Source organism: Mauremys reevesii, linkage group 6, assembly GCF_016161935.1.
Source record: "Mauremys reevesii isolate NIE-2019 linkage group 6, ASM1616193v1, whole genome shotgun sequence".
Taxonomy (NCBI): Eukaryota; Metazoa; Chordata; order Testudines; family Geoemydidae; genus Mauremys; species Mauremys reevesii.
Window position 1 is genome coordinate 8,685,481 of NC_052628.1, and position 26,026 is coordinate 8,711,506.

The 26,026-nt window shown below is 43.2% G+C and overlaps 1 long non-coding RNA gene across 2 annotated transcripts in view; it reads left to right on the forward strand.

Annotated features, from left to right (window-relative positions):
- The window catches only part of LOC120407510, a 33,515-nt gene that overhangs the window by 5,329 nt on the left and 2,160 nt on the right, over window positions 1-26,026 (forward strand). For both annotated transcript variants that reach the window (XR_005600077.1, XR_005600078.1), the window contains exon 2: window positions 676-783. This is a non-coding gene — a long non-coding RNA (uncharacterized LOC120407510). The remainder of the gene's footprint in view (window positions 1-675; window positions 784-26,026) is intronic.

Here is a 26,026-nt window from a genome sequence, read left to right on the forward strand (position 1 = left end):
TGAGGTCCAATGAGTTGCACTGGGAGAGTTGAGGAAGGAATCTGACCCAGGTTAGGTTTTAGAAAACATATCATGCAGATAGATATACTAATGGGGACACTGTCAGGTTAAAAATGATGGGCCAGATCATTCTCTAGTGTAAGTCAGCACAGCACCATTGACTTCCATACCCTGATTTACATCAGCTAAAATGCTGTCCCAATAGTAATCCCTTTAGGGTACAAATAACAGATTCGTTTATTAGAATGTATTTGAATGTACTTTTCACCGTAAAGGCTGTTTGAAATATTACATATTTTTCAGCCCTTGCAAAACAAAACTAGACCAGCAGCAAAAAATTGACAAGAAAAGGATTTTTTTCCCCCATAGTATTTAGGCCTTTTTTTTTTTTTTTTACAACTTTAGGAGTGAAATCCTGGACCCACTGAAGTCAACAGAAAAACTTTAGTTGGTGTTGGTCCTGCTTTGAGCAGGGGGTTGGACTAGATGACCTCCTGAAGTCTCCTCCAACCCTAATCTTCCATGATCCTATAACTTCAACCGGGTCAGGATTTCAGCCTAGGTGTTTGGATAGTTCAGAAAAGTATCTCACGTTTTGGGTGCTCATATGGAATGAAATGATGAATGAAAAAGTGTCTCCTAGGAATGAAGCCTGTCACTTTGTTCCTTTCCCAGGTTGCCCCCTTGGGCCAGGATGAGACCTTTCCACCTTCCTGGACGCTGATCTGCAACATCCAGGTAGTGCACCGCACGGGTCCAGTCATGGGAGACTCAGCCTTCCAGGTACACCCCAGATAGCCTACCCCTTCCAGGGTTGTCAGCAAAGGAAAAGACACAGATACAAATGAACTGTCAAATGGATGTCAAATGTATTTCTCCTAAGCAAAATCCCTCTCAAATGAGGATTCACAACAGCAACATACATCTCGATTCCCTATTGGAGTTCTCCCCACCTATCAATACTTTAAAAAAAATAAATACCCTAGCTACATGTGTGTTTTGGACTAAGGTGCACCTGGGTAAAGAATAAAGTAAAGTGTTCTTCCTCTGCCAGTGTCGGAGGACAGTCAAGGTTGATTGACATCCTTAGCAAAATGGCAGCTTTTCAGCTCCAGACTCTGCAGACGCTCCTCTATTCCTCAGAGCCCCTGCCCTGGAGGCACTATGCTGTCTTGTTCATTTGATTATGGTTAGGTTGGGAGTCTAAGCTTTGATAGGCAGCTGTTCTCCTGTTAGATACTAATAGGTTTGATGTGCTTGCTTGCTTTATTTATATATATTATAATTCATTTCAAAGGTTTATTAAATGCTTGGAAAATCTTAACGCCTTTGAGACAGAAAGCTGGGTCCTTTAGCTTTGCACTGAATTACTGAAGCTAAAAGGGTCAAATGCAGCATTGGGATTCACTGATGCACAATCCCCATTGATATCAGCATAAGGGTAGAATCTGAAGTCATATACAAAGGCAAAATTTAGCCCTTATACATTGATAACCTCATATGAGGTTCTGAGCTTCCAGCACCATAATTCAGCTAAGTTGTAAGCAAATGAACTCCACTGCAATCAGTGGTGTTATGCCTGCTTACATATTTGGCCCCCAGTGTCTCATTTCAGTTCTGGTAAGAGCAAAAATGAAAAAAAAAAGTGGATTGTATTTTAGCTTTTATTGAGTTTACAGGGAAATGTATGGAAGATCCAGATGGCCTCTCATTTGATCCAGTGTAAATCAGGAGCGACCAGTTGAAGTCAATGGAGTTACCCCGGTATAAAATTGGTGTGCCCAATCTAAGCATCAGCTCCAGCAGCCTTCATTGTTTCCAGTCAATTCATTGCTACAAACCTACCTACTGTGCGTCTGTAGGAATGCAAAATTACGGAGACTGATGGTCACTGAATTTTCACGGTGAGTCTCAGCACAAAGATGTATCTCTACTTGTGATATGGCTGGAGACTGCCCTGTGATTCAGTGACTGCTGTGGTGGGATAATGCACTGGGCTGGAAGAGAAAGAAACCCAGCAAGTCCTCCGGCCGGCAGGCAGCAAGGTGAAGGATGATTCTCTAACAATGTCCGTGCTTCTTTATTTTTCAGCTGTCTGTTGGTTTCTGAGCTGCAGCTCGTTAGAGCTGGACACCACAGGGGGGGAATGCCCATTAGTACAACGTCTGGTGAGGGATTGGTGTCTAATGCATTCAGCTTAAAAATGGTGGGTCTGATTCTCCCTTCAGACTTGTGTAAATCAAGTGTAACCCTATTGGGAAGTCAATTAAGTTATGATGGTGTAAAAATGGTATGGAAGATGAATCGGTCCCTGGGCTTATACTTCACAAGAATGGCTATGCAAGGATGGCACCTTTTCCTCAACAGATCTGCTCCCTGTGTCTTTGAGCGACATCTGTTGACTTTCCTGTAAAAAGGAGTGTTTGCCTGCCAACTCCTATCAGCATTGCATATTTCCATAAATGAAAAAAGAAAAAAAAGAGCATTTACTGTAGCAAACTATTGTCTTTGAAACAAATCCCAGCATACTTTGAAGCTGTTCAAAATCCAAACACAGATGCAGCCCCGAATTTTACAAATGGTTCCTTCTTTTCATAATGGTGTGTTCTCTACCACAAGATCTAAATGCCTCCCTGAACTTCAGTGTACTTGGAATCCAAATCTGGGTCCATATTTGGGGGTTGTGCCTACTTCTAGCAAACAACTAAGCATTTAAATGTACTGGCGGCTATTGCATGATTTGCAGCATCACTACCGCTAGGTCATCCAGGAGGATGTGTAACTTTTTAGGACCACTGAGCACTGTGAATTTTCCCTATTTATCACAATTACAGAAACACCTGTGCTTAACAACTCTGTGCAAATCTGCTGAAAATTCAGTGCTCAACCAGCCTCAAAATGTTGTCTTTTTAGTTTAACATGTAGTGGTTTCGTTGCCATACGTAATAGGCTGGAGTAGTATGCATTTCCGGAATAGGGATGGAAGACACAGTGTGGTTTCAGTGAAAATTGACTCAGACCTTCACCCAGAACTCAAACTGACAAGATGGGTGAGGTAATATCTTTTATTGGACCAATTTCTGTTGGTAGAAGGTACAAGCTTTCACACTTCACAGAGATCTTCTTCAGGTCACCTACCTTGTCTTTCAAGAATATAATTAGCATTGATGTTTCGTAGCACTTTACATTTTCAAAGTTCCATTTAAACATTGACAAGTTAATCTCCACAACACGCCTGGGAAGTAAGTGGCTAAGAATTATGAACCCCGTGTAACACCTGGGTAAATTTAGTCAGGGAGATTAAACCCAATGAGTAGGATTATCATGTGCACCCAAGGAAGTGAGGAGCACAAGTTCTAGAAACTTTCTATGGGATTTGTGCTCCTAACTCCCTTGTGTCATTTGGCAAATCCCACCCAGCAAGTCCAAAATTAGGCACCCAAATCTACAGATACATGTTGAAGCCAATGTCTGGAGCTTCCTCAGAGCCAGGAGCTCAGTTTCAGTGAGATATGGGGGCCTTTGAAAAGCCCAGCCTAATGGCATTGTGAGCACTCAATACCTCTGAAAATCAAGCCACTCACTTAAGTGCCCTGTCACAGGGTGACTGGCCCCTTTAAAAGGAAGCAGGATCCAGTACACCTGGACTGATTACTTGCTGCCCGGTTGGGCTTAAGGGAAGATACCTGGGCCTTATAAAGGGGGAGATAGCTGAGGGTGGCTCTTGGCATTGCAGGAAATCAGAAAGCTGCTGCAGGGCCCTGAAGGGATAGCTACACTTCAAAGAAAAAAACAAAACAAAACCCGGCACTGAACCTCAGAGCTCAGGGCAATTGACTCCTGCTTATAGGGCTAAAAATAGCAGTGTAGATGTTCCCACTTGACCTGGACCTCAGACTCTGAGACTCTCCCCCCTTACCGGGTGTCAGAACCCAGGCTCCAGCCTGAGCCGGAACATCTACACTACTATTTTTAGCCCTATGACCCCAATTGACTCAGGCTCCGAGACTCAGCACCAGGGGTTTTTCTTTGCAGTGTATATATACCCTGAGTCAGCATGGGGAAAACACCAGTGTGGCTCTGCTGAGGCCTGCCTCAGTTTCCCCTTCATTCAGAGATCCTTAAAGAGTTGCGATACTTTAAATAGTCCTCATGCTGGGAATTTAGTAATTCCTGTAAAAGTCTTTCAAAATAGAACCAAACATAAAAATCTTTATCTCACCTAGGTCCAGATCCTCCTCCCTCTGAATCTATCGTTTCTTTAAAGTGCCTTTCTTTCACCCTGCTCCCAGGGTCAGTCTTCCTGCTCTCCGAGCACCTCTTGCCTGGAGTTTGTCCTTGTTCACAGGCCTCCCCTACTTGTGTATTCCCCTTGCTGACTCAGGGCCCTGCAGGAGGCTTCACACCCCTCACCATGTTGCAGGCATCTCCCAACACTCACCTAGAGCTGCCTCCCCCTTTCATAAGGTCCATGTGCCTACCCTGTCACAGAGCTGGGCATAGAACTCAGAGTTCCAGGATGAAATAAATCTAAAAACAGCGGCACTCCTGAGTCCCAACATTCCCAATTGGGCCCAAAGAAGGAGGGGTCCCAAGGGAGAGATTTCCCTCTCGAGACTTCCATCTTGGTTTTGTTGACCAAAGTACAGATAAAATTCAGAAGCAGCTGCGAGTTTTGGTGTTTATCCAAAGTGTATCTAAACTCTTAAACAGTTGAGCTTTACATATCACAACTCAGGCTATGTAGTCAACATCTCTTTAAGGGCCTTTGTTAAGTGATGGTAGTGCACTTGCCGTCTGATTGTTTTTATGTTTGATCAGTCAGTATACATATATTTTAGCCTATAACAACATCCCAGGAAGTGGAAATGAAAAGCAAGCCTGGGAGAAGAAGGGGAGATGCTAGTTTACAAAAACAATTTTCATAAAACAAAGCAAGCAAGCCAAATGTTTTCTGCATGTAATTGAAAATTCGTCTCAGCAATAAAGGCTGCAGAGCAGGGAGCAATGGCAGGTAAATAACCAATCAAAGGAAGCCCTGGTACATCTTTGTCCAACGATAATACCTGGACTGTTAAATCTCTGACACAGGTACTTTCTATTCCTTTATGGAGCTGCACCACATTTTGGCCTCTGCATCCTACACTGAGAGCACATGCACTGAGGAAGTTTTCCTTTTCTCCTGGTAAAATGGTGATGCTTGCTGGATTATATACTAATTTTAAAAGAAGAAATAAAAAACCAATGCTAGAACACATGCATGAAGAAAGCAAACATTCTGCCTAGCAATTCACCTGGACTCGTAAATGCTTGCTTCTGGGAGGGGGAAATATCACACTGGAAATATAACTAATAGTTCTGTGCTCTTCACAATAAAAAGGCCCAATCCTGATTGCTGCTGAGTTGCTCCTTCAAGGTGCTGTGGGGCACATTATTATAACTTTGCTCATATTGAGTACTGCCATACTCCACAAGCAGTCCCCTGAATACTAATGGTTAGGGCCCTACCAAATTCACAGTCGTGAAAAATACAACATGGACCGTGAAATCTGGTCCCCCGCATGAAATCTGGCTATTGTGTGTGTGTGTGTGTGTGTGTGTGTATGTCCGGGGGGTCACAGTATTGTCACCCTCACTTCTGCGCTGCCTTCAGTGCTGAGTGGTCGGAGAGCAGCTGCTGCAGTGTGGGCACCCAGCTCTGAAGGCAGCGCCGTCACCAGCAGCAGTGCAGAAGTAAGGATGACAGTACTGCGACCCCCTACAATAATCTTGTGACCCCTCCCTCAACTCCCGTTGGGTCAGGATTCCCACAGTTACAATACTGTGAAATTTCAGATTTAAATACCTGAAACTGTGAAATTTAAGATTTTAAGAATCCTATGACTGAAATTTACCAAAATGGACCATGAATTTTGTAGGGCCTCACTACGGGTGTAAGGTGTTACTTATGAGTAGGCCCTGAGTATCCTCAACACGTATTAAGTATCCAGTAGCCTGATCCTGCAAGTTACTGAATATTTCCAGCTTGGTGCTCAACACCCTGAGATCCCATTAATAACTAGGAGTTAAATGTGCTCAGACCTGCACAAGATCAGATGCCAGCTGAGCTCCCACAGATGAAAGTGCTGAACCTCTCACAGGAAATGAGCCCACTGCAGGGTGTGCTCAACAGGTGGGTCCAGTTTTTCAAAAAAGCCCAACTCCTTTAAACACCAAGGGACAGATTTTCAGAAGTGTTCAGCCCCCAGCAAATGTTCCATACAGCACAACAGCCAAGGTGCACCTAACGTTTCCAAAGTCTTTGCAAAATATGGCTAATGGGGCTGCTGCTGCAAACAGCTGAGCACCTTTTAATCCTACTGAAGTCAAAAGAAGCTGGGGATGCTCGGCTCTCCACTGGGCCATCGGCTTTAGGAACTGTATGTACTCAGCGCTAGAATGGCGTGGGAAACATTTTTCTTGTCCCAAGAGAATTTCTGAGATTTTGAAGAAATTTCCTGTCCCAAATTGGGATGAAAAGTGGAAATTGAAAATGTTTGTGAACCAAAAATAAAAAATAAAATTAAAAAAAAATCAAGAGAATTTCTAAATTTTTCATTTCAGTTTTGACACCTTTATTTATTTATTTAGGTACTCTCAATTGCCTTAAATTAAAAAAAACCAAAAACCTAAAAATTGAACTTTCCATTTTGAAAATGCCAGCATGGAACATTTGGACAATTTCAAAACCTTTTTCCAACATTTTTTGAAATGAGAAATTTGGACCCTTTCCTCTGAAACATTTCAGTTTTGACCAAATGTCATTTTGAGGGGGAACCCCCCACACACACATTTAATAGAAAGACTCCCCACCAGCGCTGCTCTGCACCTTTCCTCAGTTTGACCTGCATCTGCAACTAATGCTCTCACCTCCACTCTCACGGTTATATTTTCCCTCAGGGTTTCTCTGTTAACTCCAACATACTATACACACACTGCTAAATCTCCTCTCCAAGTCCCTGACCTGATTCTGTACTTTCATCCCTTTCCCTCCTCCCTCCACCTCATGCCTTTAAAGTTACCTTTAAAGCCCTTTCTCTACCATTTGTTCTAAAAAGTAAACTCTGAAACTGTTTGCGCCCTTCCTTTCCAGATGCTGCTACCGACAAATTATTCCCCATGGGCTTCTGCTCAGATTTCACCTCTGTACCATTTGGCTCACAGGACATATTTTTTTTAACTCAAAAATCTTTTAACTTCTCTTTATTTTTTCTCTCTCCCTCATGCCCCCACCAATGCATAACAAAATACACAGCTCCCATCCCCTAAACAGCCAACATTCCCTTGGAAACAACGACACACAGCAAAGAATTTCTGCAAAGGTTGTGCCATTCTGTTCATAAATAACAGGTACAGAGCATGTCTACACAAAAAAATTGTGCTGTTTTTACTGCACCAGAATAGTTAAAGTGGTACAACATGCTCAGAGTGGATCCAATCACACTGGTGTAAAAGTGCTTATACTGGTATAATTATTCCCATTTGCGAAGGTGAAAAAGTTGTACCAATTTAAGGCACTTTTATACCAATACAACTACTTCCACACTAGGCTTGCAATGCTATAACTATTTTGATTTAAAAAAAATACCCCTACCCCCTCCCAACAGCAATAGTTATACAAGCAGAAAATTTGAGTGTAAACCAGGACTCGGTCTATAATATTCAGGATGGGCTAACCCATCTATATAGAAGAGGTATTAGCCGAAACTTTCTCCTGTTTCTCAGACTGGACCCATTTTGAGCTTTAAAAATGTTCAAATGACTTTTATTTTCCTTACATTCTGGCTTTGTCTGGTACCAGAGGGGAAGTAGCAAAATTCAACCTTTCGCAAAAGATATGGAAGTGATATTACTGAAATAGGTATCTGAGATGGGCACCAACAGAAGTGGGTAACAGCACTTGTCGATACACCAGACCTACCTGTTTTAAGGTTTTCTATAGCACCCATTATCACTGCCGTATATACACACTCTCACAAACAGTATCTAACTATATCTATTGTAACTCATTGATGGGTTAATAGCTTGGTGCCTAAAAGGTATTTAAGTGAGAATAATAGTGGGTAACTGACATGGGGCAAAGTCTAATCAGTTTGCCCATGTCAACATCCACTGAAGGCCCCTCCAATGACATCCGTAATCTTTGGATTAGTGCTTTAATGCATCAGTGGAAGGCATTTGGATTACCATGGGTGATGGGTTCCGTTAAAGAACCTAAATGGGTTCTTGCCCAGCACAGGTAGATATTGGGTAAAATCCTGGCTCTAAAGACACCATTGACTTCAGTGAGGTGGGGATTTCACCTTGACTCCATGCCCTTGGAGGTTGAGTGACACGTACCACTTGTTTTAGATAGGTACAGTCCTGACAGGTAAGAAACATGCTCTTAAACAAGGACTGTCATATGACTGAGAAGTGGAGTTAATACACACAGAGCTACCCACCCTCTGGAACTACCCAAAACACCTCCCAGTACTTTGGCTGCGTGCAGGAGGGAAGGGGTTAGGATTATATGTACATAGTTATGCTCTTTTTGCCATCTAGTTCAGTGGCTTGTCACTAATATTTTTGTGGCATTTACTGTGGGTACTGCCTCACAGGAAATCAGCACAATGATAAAATAAATAAATAAATACAATGGATACCTCTACTTCTCTGTTCTTGTTACAACATCAGTAATACATTACCAGTCATCTGTGCATACCATGCTAGGCCAACATAGCACAGAAACACAAACTAGCACAGAAGTAGTTAACCTCCTTCCGGAGAGCTGGGTGTAAAAAAAAAACAGTTTTAGCTATTGATAACTTTTTTCACTCCTTTCTTCACTCAATTACCTTATTGACCAGTAAATACATGTGGTTATTTAAAAAAAGAAAAAAGAAAGAAAACTGCTGGACAATGCTGTGTTTTTCTCCAGTTGGGTTGTGAAATAAATAGGCAGAGAAGTAGTGCCCTGTTCATTCCTGGTGTAACTCCATTGATATTAGTGGAATTACATGAAGGAAGACTTTGGCCCAAATACTCTTGCATAAAGATGTTCCATTAGACTATTAAATACTTTAAATATCTTTTTTCCAAGTTCTTCTTTAGGAGAAATCTAACCTACAAAGATATGTGTAAGTCTGTTTCTGTGCTCATAATAAAAACAACATTTATACATAGACAACCGTGTGATGTATGTAAGTATCATTCTCTTGAAGAATGAAGTAGTAAGGTAAAGGCCAACATTTTCGAAATGGGTGCTGGAAAATAAGTGGTCTGAATTTCAGAATTACTGATCATCCGCCACTCCCAATTATTTCAATGTAAAATATAAATTTAGGTGCTGATAAGGCATCCAAAGTTCAAAACTTTAGCCTTAAGTAACTTGCCCAAAGCAAGTGGCAGATTCAGGATTAGAATTCAAGTCTTGCTCTCTGGGTCTGGGTGCTGTTTATCGTACTACATCTGTGAAATATGATGAATTTCAATATTCAGATATGATATTTTTGATGTGAAACCTACTATTTTGAGAGGGAATGGTGATGAAGAAATTTGTTGCACCAAAATCTTCATCCAGTGTCAGAACACAAACATTCTTTGCTGAACTTTTTGGGGTCTATTTTTTTTTATTTTGGGGCTCAACCGTCCTTGTTTCTCCTGGCTGGGGCTGAAAGTAGTAGTGCAGAAATGCCACTAGAAAAGTTGGGCGACTGGGGAATCAGGCACGTTGTTTCAGGTTTAATTATAAACGTTCTGTACAGGTCTGCTCTGTAGGCCATGCTTCTACATTAATGTTGAGGGCAGCTGACACCATCTGCTCCATTTTATGCAAATTCAGTGCTGCCCTTTAGCACTTGGCAATTTACCAATATGGCCCTCAAAGTATTAGGGGAAAGTCTGGCCACCCCTGCTGTACTCGGCACTCCTTTTTCGTGCAACTCACTTTAGAAAAGGAAAACAATAAAGTCCTTTACGCTTCCGCATAAGTGCCTAAGCACTGGTGGAATTTCTAATTCCTCTATAGCTGCTCATGTATGATTTCAATAAAAAGCTATTAAATAACCTCCCTCATCATTACTCTTCTGGGACACATTCTGCAAATCCTTAGGAGCAGATTTTGAAAGAGGAGGATGTTGTTTCGAATGTAAAGTGGATGGATGTTTCATGTACTGCACTTGACAATAACATAAGAACTCCCAGTATCAACAACTCTTCCCAAACCTTTCTGAGCTACTTTAGGTGATCCAAGCTTTAAAAAACATCCACACCCCACTTTTTAATGGTGCTGACGCTGAAACCCAAAAGGGGATGCCTATGAGAAAGAATAGTTGGAACAATGTAATTATTTGTCATGTTAGCTGTCTGATTTGAATGGGAAGTTCCAAATTCTGGCCGCCTTGTATATCAATGTAGATGTGCAGACGCACCCCTGCGGCGCCTCCTGCTGGTCTGTTCTGGGAATTAGCTCATTCCAGCTCTGGAGCACCCTCTGCAGGCCAGTGATCCACCTGTCCTCTGGCCCCATGTCCCTCCCAGGACCCCGGTGCCCCGTTAGCTGGGGTGCTGCCACCTGGCAGTAACCCCTTTCTCTCAGGGTCTCCCCTCCCCAGGAAACCCCACCCTCTATCCCCACCTCGCCTCAGTATACGACTACTGCCAGTCATTGTCTAGACCCACATCCTGGGGCAGACTGCAGTATCAGCCTACTCATCACTGGCAAGGAGGGTTTAGACCTGCTGCCTCGGCCTACCCCTGGGCTGCCCTCTGCAACCCCCACTACCTATTAGCCCAATGCTAGGCCGCAGTCTGGGGCTTTCCAGGCTGAGCTCCTCAGCCTGTCCCCAGCCTTGCTCCACTCAGGTACCCTGTCTCTCGCTCCCTGCAGCCAGGCCCTTCTCCCTCTACAGGCAGAGAGAGACTCTCTCTCTGCCCCTGGCTTCTCTGCCTTTATAGGGCCAGCTGAGTCTGTTTGGGGCATGGCCCCAGCTGCAGCCACTTTCCCCAATCAGCCCAGCCTAAAATCTGCTTTCTCCAGCCACAGCCCCCTCCCAGGGCTGTTTTTAACCCTTCAGGGCAGGAGCAGGAGTCCACCCTGCTACAGTCAACAAAATGCCACAAATAACTATCTTTTTTAAAAAGGTAACCAGACTTTTGGAAGCATTGGAGAACTTTTCAAGATTGGCTTGAGGTTGGTTGGTTTGTTTTTAACTTTGATTAGCAAATTTTTCTATTATATCAATTCCTCCAACGAAATCTGATTTAGTTACTTACATGACATCCATTACCATAGTATCTGAGCACCTCACAATCATCCATGTATTTAACCCGACAACAGCCATGTCAGGTTGGGCATTGCCTTCACTAAGTATCTTCATGTTCCAATGGGGAACTGTGGGACAGATTCTCAAAGGTTTGCAGGCTCTTAACTTCCATTGATTTTTAAGGTCACACAGGAAGTCTGTCATAGAACAAAGAATTGAATCTAGGCCTCCCAAGTGCCAGGCTAATGCTTTAAACTTTGGACCAACTGCAATGTATGTTGAAAGGCCTAAGCAGACTGATATGACTACTGTAAGTGACCGAGTCCGTGAGGTAAAGTGACTGTGTGCCAACAGCGGAGGGCAATGAAAATGATTAGGTGGCTGGGACACATGATTTACGAGGCGAGGCTGAGGAAACTGGGTTATTTAGTCTGCAGAAGAGAAGAGTGAGGGGGGATTTGATAGCAGCCTTCAACTACCTGAAGGGGGTTCCAAAGAGGATGGAGTTTGGTTGTTCTCGGTCGCAGATAGAACAAGGAGCAATGGTCTCAAGATGCAGTGGGGGAGGACTAGGTTGGATATTAGGAAACACTATTTCATTAGGAGGGTGGTGAAGCACTGGAATGGGTTCGGTTCACTAGGGAGGTGGTGGAATCTTCATCCTTAGAGATTTTTAAGACCCGGCTTGACAAAGCCCTGGCTGGGGTGATTTAGTTGGGGTTGGTCCTGCTTTCAGCAGGGGACAGGACTAGCTGACCTCCTGAGGTCCCTTCCAACCCTAATCTTCTATGATTCTATGTGGTGGGTTATTAGAATTTCCCGTGTGAATGTACTGATCTAATTTAATAGGTGCCTATGGGAAGAGCAAGGAGGAAAGAACACAATGAAACTAGATAAGCAGTCTCGGGCACACACTTGAAAGACAATGGGGCAAGCTGTTATCCTTACAGCATCTCCTCACGGTGTGTTGTTCCACTGGGGAATAAAAAGGTTCTCAACTACACTGATGGGTCTCAAAGCAGAGCTGGAATATAGGTGCAGGATGGCAGCGAGCTCCTATTGCACAGAGTTGTTGCTGCATGAGTGAAGCAAAGGGAGAAAAGCAGTTAGCTATTAAGGCTTCAGGTTTGGCCCTGCAGACCTGCCTCACGACAATGGGGGTGGGGGCAAAACTGAATGAGTGGTGTTATGACCTGGCACTTATGGGTTGTAGCATTGCTCTGAACCAAACCTGAGCAGGCAGTGGGGCTGCCAGCCCTGCTTCTCCTTGGCACTGCTGTGCGGCTGGCTCTTGCACCAGGCCTCCCCCAGCGGGCCTGCCCAAAGTCACCTTGCTTCCAGCAGCCCATGTCCCCCTCTGTTTGCCCACAGGACTGCCTCGGTGCCATCCTCAGGATCTGCACTGAATGGCCTCACATGGGACCTGGCCTGGAGAGAGGGGTGGGAAGCCTGGGAGAGGGAGGGGAGGAACGGACAAGAAGAGTTTTTGCCTAATGTAAGATAAAAAAGTGTATCTGTAGACGCCATGCTAAGTTGAAGTGAGCATGTTTCACCCTCTGAAAAATGTCTAGGGGTGCCTTGGTTTTGAGGATCCATTTTTTGGATTTTGGATAAATGGCTTTAGGTGCCTAAATCCCTTTGGGGCTCCAGCTCTGACCGACATCGCTTAGTCTCTCAGAGCAGTCCATCACTGCAATATCAGTAAAGCACATGTCAAACTGATTAACAACTGGCTAACTGACAGATCTCAAAAAGTAGTTGTCAATAGGGACTCATTATTGAATGGGCATGTTTCTAGTGGGGTTCTGTTGGGAGTAGTACTAGGCTTGATGCTATTCAACATTTTAATCAATGATCTGGAAGTAAATATAAAATCACGGCTGGCAACATTTGTGGATGACACCACGATTGGTGGAGTGGTAAATAATGACGAGGACATGGCTGTCATTCAGAGCAATCCGGATCGCTTGGTAAGCTGAACCCATTAAAAGTGCTTTTAATACAGCAAAAGGTTAAGTTATACATCTAGAACAAGGAATGCAGGCCATGCCTACAGAATTGGAGGCTGTATCCCAGAAAACAGTGACTCTGAAAAAGATTGAGGGGCCATAATGGACAAAAGACTGACCATGAGCTCCCAGCGTGACACTGGTCAAAAGGGCTAATGTGATCATTGGATGTATAAACGAGATAGTGGGTATGGGTAGGGAAGTGACCTTATTTCTGTGTGCAGTATTGGTGAGACTGATACTGTAATGCTGGGTACAGTTCTGGCGTCTGCATAGTAAAAAGGATGAAGAAAGGAGACACAAAAATGATTCCAGGGTTGGCGAAAGTGCCTTACACTGAGACATTTACATTTAGGATATGTCTACAATGCAATAAAGCACCAGTTTCTGGCCCGTGTCAACTGGCTCGGGCTTGTGGGTCTGTCAAATTGCAGTGTAGATGTTCAGGCTTGGGCAAGTCCCAGAAGAAGTCTGTTTCAGAGCAAGGGATTAAACCCCGTTCTCCCCAGGCTAGCACATAAATACTTGATTTGAATGAGCTTTAGATCAGGCCCTAATGCAAGGCACGCCTTGGTGGGAGGGCTACTGAAGAAGCAAATCTTGTTGGAAATTATCCTGTCTGAATAGAAGTGGGGAATTTGGTTTATTGTTTCTGCTGTTTGGTTATTTAGTAGTATTGCATGTTATAAGGTTGCTCTTTCGGTTTTGTTGTATTGCATTTGCCAGTGGTGCTCAGTGTCTGGCTAGCCCCTCTTCTTGTTTTGCACATTTAGCTAACTAAATAAAGATGCTGAATAAAGCGCTGTGTGGATGGGGTCCTGTGCACCGCAGACACCCTTTATTTCCCTGTGTTCTGTCCCAGTAGCTGAGATTTGCTGGGGCATGCCTCCTTACCATCCCTAGTTTTCTGTCTGGGGGCAGTAGCTTTTTCAGGAGAATGTTCTTGATTTAGAGCCTGATCGAAAGCCAGTTAAATCAGCAGATATCTTGCTACTGATTTAATTGTCTCTGGGTCAAGCCCATAGCGGTCCCTCTTTCCCCAACAGCATTTAAGCTTCTTGACATTCAAGACAGTGCAGAGCCTATTTGTTCACCCACACTATGTCTGAGTGGGGTGGGGTTGAGTGAAGCTGGTCTCCAGTTATGGGGCTTGGGGAATGTTCTAGTGTTGACACTGTGTCCACTTCTAATTACTTGGTAATACCTATTTCCAAAGACTGAATTCATGCACGTAGAGCTGGATGACAGACACCAGTGTATAAATGAAACTAATTTAATAAAATCATGTAATAAAAGACAGATTAAACTTGCTTTCCAGGTTGGTTTTCAGCCTCTCAGAGCTTCCTATCTTCTGAACACAGAGAAAGAAATCAAAGACAGACCATATATGTTGTCATGGCTTCTATGAATAAATTGCTCATATTACTGGAGAAGTTTTCTTAAATGGAAGCTGTGAGAAAAATGATGCCCAGATTGTATGCAAGTCACCTGGGATGATCAGTATGGTAAATTTTTAATAAGAAAATGAAGTGCTGAGTGATTTACTGCTGATCCCAGGGTGAAAACTCGAGGAGGTTAAAGAACAAAGGTTTATGGTCCCTTTGGAGATTTGTTTCATCTGCACATCAGCCTACAATTAATGGCCATTTAACTGTTGTCCTCCTGCTGGACGTTGGTGGATTGATTCAGTAAATAAAAGTGACAGAGCAGTGTCCCATGGCGGTATAATAGAAACTGGCTGCACCTGTTATTTGTGAATCATTGCTTGCCAGGGCATTGACCTTTTCTAGTCTGGCTAAAACTAGTAAGAGAAATTATAGGACTGATTGCTTAAATTTCATTATAAGAATTCGCATGACGGTTAGTCTGTTTCTTTGGAATTCGCTATGAGCTGATGCGCTGTCAGTGATCCTCCCGTTCCAAACTAGTACTTACCACTAGGTGGTAAATGACCAGTTTGTTAGTTAAAACACCTAAAGCAAAACTAATAATTACCTAAGGTAAAGGCTGGTTGGAAAGAAATGATTACTACACAATGAACAATAAAGGATTCTTTCTACCCTCATGATTTTTTTTTAAAATGTGTGGATGGAAGGAGGGATTGAACTCAAGCGAGGAATCGCAGCTAAACTGGTGTAGCACATCTGAGCATCTGTGCTTTGCATTCCGATCCAGTTAGAAAACAGCTGCCATCAGATAACTGATCATTTACAAATACTTAATGACAGATTTGTCCTTTGTTTTTGCTGCCAGAGAAAAGAGGGAGAGGGAGGCAGGGCCAAGGGGGTTTATTTCTTCATCCCTCCTGCTGTTGTTGAAATTAGTTGAGAAGAGGCAGTGGCCTGAGTTTACATCTGTGCTGTTATGCCTGGGTCTCCTCTGTTTTTCCCATGGTGCTCTAGCTGCTCTGCTGAGATAAACAGCTCGCCTTCATCCTTTGTGCACCTGGGGCTGGAGCCAAAGCTCATTTAAGTCAATGGGCATTATTCCATCCCTATTACTTCAATAGGGTTTGCCACTCATGTGGTTTTCTTTGTAGGATCAGGGTGATAATTATTAGAACGGTGGGGAATTGTCCCACCAGATGTATTTACATATTGTATCTATGTACCTTTTAAACTTGCATTGCCCAAGCTTAGTCAGTAACATTGTGATTTAACCTCAGCTTGAAACTGACCAGCCTCCTTTCATTGCTCGTACTCTGCAAAGTGCAAAAAGAAGCAAAAAGAAATTTGAGGAAAAAAAAGTTACATACAAAATGTGGATTTTTAAACGTCTTTTTCAGCTCAATCTTATGACATGTAGCGCACCCTCAGCTCCCAATTGGGTTTTGTTGTGGGCTGCTTAGCAACTGGTGGGATCCAGCCCTTAATAACAAATGCAGGCGTGGAGTTATCTTCTTAACCTTGATGGACAAATTCTTCCCCTGTGTTAACACCACTGAGGACATTGAAGTTACACCACTGGGCATGAACTTGGCTCATTATCTTTATCCTTACAGCATCTCCTCACATTATGTTGTCCCACAGGGGAATAAAAAGGTTATCAACTGTACCGATGGGTCTCAAAGCAGAGACGGAATGTCGGTGCAGGACGGTAGATGAGCTCCTATTGCAAGAATTGTTGCTGCATGAGTGAAGCAAAGGGAGAAAAGCAGTTGGCTATTAAGGCTTCATTGATTAAGACTAACAAAATTGTGACCTCCTCAGTGCCAGATGTTGGCTGGATAAATTCACCTTGGCCTCCAACAATGCAACGGCACAGGTGCCCATTGGCTTTTACGCCAGCCCACTGGAACAGGCTGAGAGCTCGGCAAGAGGCTGGGACCGCAGCATGAATTCTCTGCCCCTCTGGGAAGCAGCATGGGAGCTGAATAAAAATGTAGCACAGTTCAATCGCTGAATAGCACAGCCCTGGGCAGAAGGCAGATATGTGACCATGTGGCTAAGAATCCTAAAATGAATGTAGTATGTTCCAATGGACTTTGAATGGGCAGAATTTCCTTCTCTCAAGGAGAAAACAAAAAACAAAAAACTAAGGATGAAAGTGAGGAACTAATAGCAACAAAGAGTCCTGTGGCACCTTATAGACTAACAGACATATTGGAGCATGAGCTTTCGTGGGTGAATACCCACTTTGTCAGATGCATGACAAAGTGAGTATTAGTAATAGCCGTGACAGGACTCACATGTAATGGTGCCTGTGTCGGACAAAGTGCAGTTCCCCAAGAGAGTTTGCCAATCGGTTCCTGTCAAACCTGACAAATAGTGACACTGCTGCAGGAAGCCGGACCCACAAAGAGGGCTGAGAGTCGCAGGGGGCCCAGCAGATAAGAAGAGCCACTGTGGGATGCTAGTGGGGCCTGGGAATGAGGGAAACAGTGGGCTGACTGGGTCCTTGCCCTGTTGGAGTCTGCTGTCTGCTGGCTCTCTTGTTGGCTTGTGTGTGGGGGGGCAGTTGTCCCTGGACCTCTGAGCTGTATTTGCTGTCACTCAGCTGGGGTGACGGCATCTGTCACAGAGTTCCATTGTTTCCCTATCAGCATCACTCCTGCCACCATCTATGGTGGGGGGTTCATGAAGTGAATGGAGGGATCAGGGATGCATGTCTGGGAACTGTGGAGTAGCTACATAATCACTATGATTATTTCGATTACAATAGTGTCCAGGATCCCCAAGCAAGATGAGGGCCCCTTTGTGCAGCATGGCAACACACACAACCAAAGGGAGAGTGTCTGCCCCAATTGGGCTTACAATCTAAATAGAAAAGGCAGAAAAATGGTGAGGGGGAAACTGAGGCATAGAGAGGTGGAGCAGCTAGCCAGAGAGTAGTGGTAAGAGCCTTAACTTGATCCCAGGTCTACTGATTCCCAGTCCAGTGCCCCAGTCACTAGATTGAACATACTGCCTCTAGTGGCTTCTCACTACAGCTTGGAGCAGCACGGCTACAGATCATAGAATTCTGGACAGGCTCCATGCCGACAGAGCAACAGAGTCAGGAACTGATCTCTCAGAACTTTATTGGGGGTGGAACAGTTAGCAACGATAGATCAACCATTGATTCAGGCATTTCTTGCTAACATTATTTTCCACTTTCAGCACGTGCATATAATAATAACCCTTTTGGTTGAAACCATCTGCTCAAGTCCACTTGGACTGCACAGTAGATTGTTCAAAAGCATTTCCAACAAGTAGATAAATGACCCCCGCTTGTGTCTGACAGCCTTGCCTATGACTTTCTCGAAAAGTTTTATTTTACGAGTTAGACATGGTGCCCCTTGGGTGAGTCGAGGCTGGTGATCCTTAATTAAATTAATCAAAGCCAGGGACAGAATCCGTGGGGAGTATTAGGAAAGTCTCTGGGTTAATTAAACAGGCACAGACAAGTAGCTTAAACCCAAATGTACTTGTTGTGCTTAGGACTAATATGAAGGGCAATATTTGTATTCATCGCATTTAAAGGACAATGAAAGCAGACTAGATTCAGCCCTTTGACACAGCCCTCACTCAGATAGTGCTCTTGTTAATTTGCCTCAGTAAGGGCTTCAGGATTTAAAGCCTTTAGCCCTGAAAAAATTCCTTCATTCGTTTTCTCCTCCTCTGTCTGAGTGTGTGTGAATTTGTTGCTCATGAAAGCAAGTCACTAATTGTGCTGGGTTAGATCCAGGCATAGGAGCTGGAGAGGCATGTACTTCACAAGCTTCCAGTGTAGATTTCTGCCAGTATCACTGACCTGCTACCATCCCAAATGTTCTGAGCCTCCCTTAAGCACAGGCTACAAGTGATGGGCTAAACTGGAGCTGCCCCCTTGTGCAGCCTCACAACAGGAGTATGAAAGGACAAAAAGGTCAGGAATCCAGTCACATTACACCACCTCTATAAGATTTCCATCCCCAAATCACAGCCCACTTGTTCGAGACTGCTCCTCACAGAAAACGAGCAGGAAGTGGCCGGATTATACACACAACGGGACAAGGCACTTTCCATTCACATAGGGTAACAAATGACTTTGCCCCACCAGGCAGGTCTGGAAGGTGTTGTGAGAATATTTTATATCTGTATGTGCAAATAGTTGACCTGAAGAAGAGCTCTGTGCAAGCTCAAAAGCCTGTCTCTCACCAATGGAAGCTGGTCCAATAAAAGAGATCACCTCACCCACCTGGTCTCTATATGTAAATAGCTAATAGGAAATGTGCCACTAGATAGCACACCAGCATATGTAGCATTGTTACTACACCTCTACCTCGATATAACACTGTCTTCGGGAGCCAAAAAATCTTACCGCATTATAGGTGAAACCACGTTATATCGAACTTGCTTTGATCCGCCGGAGTGCGCAGCCCCGCCCTCGGAGCACTGCTTTACTGCATTATATCCGAATTCGTGTTATATCGGGTCATGTTATATCGGGGTAGAGGTGTAGCTGTTGCAAAGGGGTAGGCTGGTGGATCCGAACACCAGCTCAGGAAAAACAATCCACTTTGCCCAGTTCAGTTTGTAGCCCTTATCTCAGGGCCCTGGTTATTCTTTAGCACATACAAACATGCACAAAAGGAAATGGGGAACAATAATTTCAACTAACAGTCTTGATCCTAACCTAGGCCATGGAGTCCTCTGGCATCTTGATGGTCAGAACTTTTCCCAGCATTGGGGGTCTGCTGGGCCTGCTCGCTCTCTCATAGTCTTCTGTTACAGCCACAGGAGAATATACTCCCAGCTCTCTCCTGGTCCCAGGCAACGTTGTGGAACTGGGGCCCTGTTTTATATCCCGGAGAGGCTAATTATCAGACCCAATCACTTGATGATGTGCAGCTGGGTCAGATGATTCCCAACACCTGTCTGCTCTAAAGAACAGGGTTGGCTGCTCCCTGGCAGACCACCCTGAGTACAGGGACCAGTAAAGCTCACTGTTGTTGTGGGAATCAAATGGCTTCCTTTTGTGCAGCTCTTGCTGTCAGCTCTTACGTTAGGCACTGTGCCTCTCCCAGTGATGGGACACTGCCTCATGACCCATGACTAGCGACGGCACTTTTAGCCCTTCGAGACAGTTCTGCGCTGTGTACAAATAGTCACAAGAAGCTGGGATGAAACCCAAATTGCCTTTCTATCATGACTTGGGACAGGATTTAAACTGAAGGCTCTTCAGGAGAGAGGCAATTGAGGTAACACCTTTATCATCCAGATACTGAAAGACAGTCCCCACATTCTTACAAGGCTCCAGTTTTCTCCACTTTAATTTCCCTATGTAATCTTTCCAGTCTGCTTTCTTCCATCTGATGTTTTATACTTTGCATATGCCTCTTTCTTGCCTTGATTGCTTTTTTTTCCCTGCTCATATTCATCCAAATTAGCCTTTTTTACTTCCAGCATATTTATTGCTAGTTGGCATGAATAACCCTTGGGTATAAATTAATTTATATTTGAATACTTTCAATTTCCACTCTAATTTATATGTTTCAGTTAAGCCCCTGATGTCAGAAAGCCTCTTCAGGGAGGAGTCGATAGCTCAGGGGATTGGTAATAAGATCTAGAGTTCTTTCCCTAATGGTTCAAAAAGGGCCTACAGAGAGTTGCTAATGCCTGAGAGTCCTTACCGCTGGATGGCTGACTGGTGGTCTGAGTTGCAGTTCTAAGCCAAGTTCTCATTGGCTACGTGCCCCAATCAGAGCTGGGCTAAGAAGGGAAACTTTTTTCTGTGACGGTGTTTCCTCAAATCTAAACATGGTTCGATTAGATGCCATTTGGTTACCCCTGTCATTTGGCTTTCCCACCAATCATCGGTGTGACTTATTTTTGTTTGCACGTGTATTGCGGGGGGGGGGGGGTTATTCACGTGACTTTGTGCACCAGTGAGAGCACATGTATATGGACTAGTGTATTCATTATGAACACCGTTATTTATATTACGGTAGCACCTAGAGGCCATCACTGAGATAGGGACGCCACTGTGCTAGTTGCAGTGCGTACACATAATAAGGGACAGCACATGCCCCAAAGAATTCAGTCTAAATAATGAATAAATACATGAGCACAAAATGCTCACCCAATCACTCTATATGTACATGCACTTGCTGAGTGGGAATGTGACATGAGAGGAGGTCAGATTAGATGATCTTCTAGTCCCTTCTGGCCTTCATCTCTATGACAAGTGGATGCAAAGTCTGCTAAAAAGCTGCCTTTTTTTTTCTTCTGTCCATCAGGTGAAGCAACCAAACTATTTTTAAAGCTCAAGTCTGTGGATGTAGGCAAATAGGGAACATCTACATGTGCCTAACATCTTTAATAGGATGTACTCATGGCATCGGGCCGCTCCTGATGCTCATGCTGCCATGGTTACGATATATTTAGAATGCTAGTTCAATGACAGCTAGCGCAAGTATATCTGCTTCAGCTGGAAACCACATCCCCAGCTCAAAGTGTAGACATCTCTGTATACTGATATTCCTTGTGCGGGAGGAAAGAAAACATTATTAAGTGTCATAACATTTCTAGATCTGTTTATTTTCTGCTGTTTTGTCCAACCTATCCCTACAGACTCAAAGCCCCAATGACTTGTTCAGGTCTTTTTCATATTTTTAAAACTTAGCTCAGCCAATCAGGCAAGAGAAACAATGTGACTGAGGACACGCATGACGTCAATAGAGAATCAAGATTAGCAAACATTTGCAAGCCACTTGTGTGCCACAAATGCGTGGGCTAAAAATTATTCAGAAAAACTATTTAATGAATAAGTGCAGAGAAACTAATCCATAAAGGTCACTCCTTTTTCATGGATAATTCTTTAGCAGAAAAAATGGCTCCATTATTTGCAATGACTAATCTGACTAGCCCTAGTTGTGTAAGGAGCAAGTGTGTGTCACTAGCAACTATACTTTTAGGGCCAGAGGTCAGCAATATGCACATATGAAGTAGTAACTGGCACTGTTTCAATTTGGGAATGTAGAATCATTTCATTTTGGTCAAAAATATAAAAACAAAATGTTTTGCCATTTCCAAATTGATCTTTTTTCCCCCGCAGAACTCTTCATTCTGCCAAAAAAAAAAGGACATTTGACTTTTTGTTTGAATTTGGGATGAAAACTAGTGATGAAATATCAGCATTTCCCATGGGATGAAATTTTCAGCTAGCCTCGTCTCTTAACTTAAAGGGGTGGCAATGCTGAATCTTTAATAAGAATATCCTTTCTTGCAAATGTCTATCAGGCACTGCAGTTAAATATATGTGAGGTCTGAAATATAATTTATTAATGTTTCTAAAATGTGTTCCAGTCCTTAGGTAGAAGATGCTGTATAAGTGCAAAACAGTATTTTAGGCCCTGATGCATTGTGGTATTTAAGCATGTTCGTAACTTAAGCATGTGAATAGTCCTATTGGCTTCAAACAGATTATTGATGTGCTTAAAGGATGTGCTTGAGTAACTTGCTGAATCAGGCCCTTGATGAGTTCTCTAATAGGTATGTGTACCACTGCCCTCTACTGGATAAATTCAGATACACTCAACTTTGTTTCATAGATTCTGTATTTTTACCGGAGAGTCTCGTTACATGTACAAGGTAGGGAGCTGTGTTGTTGGAGCAGGAAGTTCTGAGCTCTATCTTTGCTGTTACCATGGAGTTCCAATTGACTGGGTATTCAGTCCAGGGACAGTGCAAAGGCCTACAGATAGATTTGATACATTTATTGTTATTATTATTCAGAGTGAGGCCTCATCAGTACTTGGAGCCAAGACATCATTTTGGCACTTTTCACCAGCTCTTAAATTCTATTTAAAACAAAAAGCAACCCCAAGCTATTCCCTCCGCTGTTCATTTTCAGAGTTGAAGGCAATTGCTTTTAAAAATTACAGAGAAAAAGGATGCATTCCCAACTGCTGCCTAAAACGATCTGCAAGTAAATTTATTTTTTAAGACCACAAAGTTGGCATCTCCTGCAACCATATATTTTTCCTCCCTCCCCCACCTCCCCCCCCCAAGTTTTTCTGATTCTAAACAAAAAATAAGGACATGGACAAGTATTTTAATATATTTTCTCTGATATAGCATAAATCCAGGAACATTTATATGCTAATCAAACCAAAATAGATGTGATTAGTGAGGAGAGTGCCAACATGGCTGTCTTTTCCCCATCAACCCATGATAATGGCGCTGACGCTACACTGAAGAGTTGAATATTGTATAAGCCCGGAAAGGTTATAGCACATGACAGACTTAGGTAATAGTAAACCCTGAGAACTCATACCCTGCCTATTACATATTTATTATGCATTGCAAATTGTAAATATTAAATATATATATACAAAGATACACATACAGTATGGGTAAATTCTTAATGCTTAATGAAATTATTCATGATATACAAAAAGCAGCCTAACTCAACAAATAAGATGAAGGTTAATGCATGCGGATGAATATAAAAGAGACCCCAGCCCTGACGACTAATGTGCTGTGTCCTTCCCCCAGTTGATCTGGAAATGAAATTAATGCAACTTCATTTTTGTGGTTAAGAGCTATCCCCAGAGCTGAGTAGCCAAAGACCAGCTAGGATGTGCAGAGCACAACCCAGATGCCTTGCTTCCCTACACTTCTCAGAGGCTTTCACAGCTGAGTGCTTTCAGAAATCCATGTTGTCTTTTTTTTTTTAAATCTGCATATTTATTTTATATCTTTTTGGAGGTTTGCTTTATCCACTCTCTAACTTAAGAGGTCAGCTGTGGGTTAGAATGGCCTATGATATGCAATCAAAAATGAGAATAATAGGAAATTCAAGAAGAGGTAAACAAAAAGAGCAGTCATAAAGGGCCCACAGGGGATTTGCTTCTCTTTCAAGGATTTCTGATGTTCTTATTTATAATAATCATAGATCACAGTGCATCATGTCTCTAGTTTCACTTTCCTTTCTTTCATAGCTGCATCAGTCTGCTGGATGAGGCGTGAAAATGAGTCCAGAGCTGATTGTGGCCATTAAAGATTCCCTAGCAATCTTTGTCATCCCAGTATCCTGGCCAACTTCAAAGTAATGCATTTACATTCAGTCTGTAGCCTTTGAATTAGTTTGGGGTGCAATCACACTTGTCACAAATAACAGGTTCTTCATTCAGGCAGCTACTTAGAGTTAATTAAGAAGATGAGATTGGTGAAGCACACACAGAGACTGTATGAAGAACAGGAGTACTTGTGGCACCTTAGAGACTAACAAATTTATTTCAGCATAAGCTTTCGTCGGCTACAGCCCACTTCATCGGATGCATAGACTGGGACATACAGCAAGAAGATATTTATACATACAGAGAACATGAAAAGGTGTAAGTATGCATACCAACTGTAAGAGGCCAATCAATTGAGATGAGCTATCATCAGCAAGAGAAAAAAAACTTTTGAAGTGATAACCGAGATGACCCATATAAGGTGTGAGGATACTTAACATGGGGAAATAGATTCAATTAGTGTAATGGCCCAACCATTCCCAGTCTCTGTTCAAACCTAAGTTAATTGTATCGAATTTGCATATTAATTCAAGTACAGCAGTCTCTCTTTGGAGTCTGTTTTTGAAGTTTTTTTGTTGTAAAATTGCCACCTTCAAGTCTGTCACTGAGTGGTTAGAGAGGTTGAAGTGTTCTCCCACTGGTTTTTGAATGTTATGATTCCTGATGTCAGATTTGTGTCCATTTATTCTTTTGCGTAGAGACTGTTCAGTTTGGCCAATGTACATAGCAAAGGGGCACTGCTGGCACATGATGGCAGATATTGCATTGGTAGATGTGCAGGTGAATGAGCCTCTGATAGTTTGACTGATGTGATTAGGTCCTGTAATGGTGTCACTTGAATGGATATGTGGACAGAGTTGGCATCAGGCTTGTTGCAAGGATAGGTTCCTGGGTTAGTGTTTATGTTGTATGATGTACGGTTGCTGGTGAGTATTTGCTTCAGGTTGGGGGGCTGTCTGTAAGCAAGGACTGGTCTGTCTCCCAAGATCTGTGAGAGTGAGGGGTCATCTTTCAGGATAGGTTGTAGATCTTTGATGATGCGTTGGAGAGGTTTTAGTTGGGGGCTGAAGGTGACGGCTAGTGGCGTTCTGTTATTTTCTTTATTGGGCCTGTCCTGTAGTAGGTGACTTCTGGGTACTCTTCTGGCTCTGTCAATCTGTTTTTTCACTTCAGCAGGTGGGTATTGTAATTTTAAGAATGCTTGACTGTATGAGCTCTAATTGTACAGACAACTGTAATTGAAATCATAGGAAAATAAGATAGAGTAGAAAAAATATAGCAAAACAACCCCCTGGATCGTGCATACTTACAGTAATTGGCTGGTCCAAAATAAAGCAATTCCCCTATGCTGATGTAATTACAACCTTCTGCATACTTACAACCTTATAGAGGCCATTAGAAACAAAGATGGAAGAAACAGTCAGTGGAGCACACCACAAGAGGAGAGGACATTTTTGGCTGTCACCTACATCATTCCCAACATCTCACTTGTGAACATTCATCAGTCTGGTTTTATATCCCTTTGTTTACACATTAACATATCTGTGACCATATGTGATTAAGTCTATGCCCTTTATCCATATGGGGCTTTCTAGGTACTCATAATTGGGATTCTTGATTGCTGACATAAGCTATTGTGATAATCCTGCATTTCCCAGTGTTTCCAAAACGTTAATGAGGTTAACCTCATGGTTACACCTACAAAAAAAACCCTTGAAATTTTAAACAAAACTATTCTTTTGCTGTTAACATATTTTTCACAAAGCACTTATTGCTAAATCTTATAATAGGGATCAGCAACCTTTGGCATGTGGCCCGCCAGGGTAACTACCCTGGCAGGTTGGTCCGGTTTGCTTACCTGCCGCATCCACAGGTTCGGCCAATCGTGGCTCCCACTGGCCACAGTTCACTGCTCAAGGCCAATAGGGTCTTCAGGAAGCAGCGGCTGCACATCCCTCAACCCGTGCTGCTTCCCACAGCCCCCATTGGCCTGGAGTGGTGAACCACGGCCAGTGGGAGCCGTGATCGGCTGAACCTGCGGACACGACAGGTAAACAAACCGGGCTGTCCCACCAGGGGGCTTACCCTGGTGGCCCGCATGCCAAAGATTGCTTACTCCTTTGCTACTTAAGCTAACTATCAAAAATAGTACCAGGCCCAGCAGGCCTCAGCTCGTTCCCATGCCTACTTTAGTTATGATACAAATTCTTATGTTTCCGTATTTGCACAACAACTTTAATAGCTTCTAT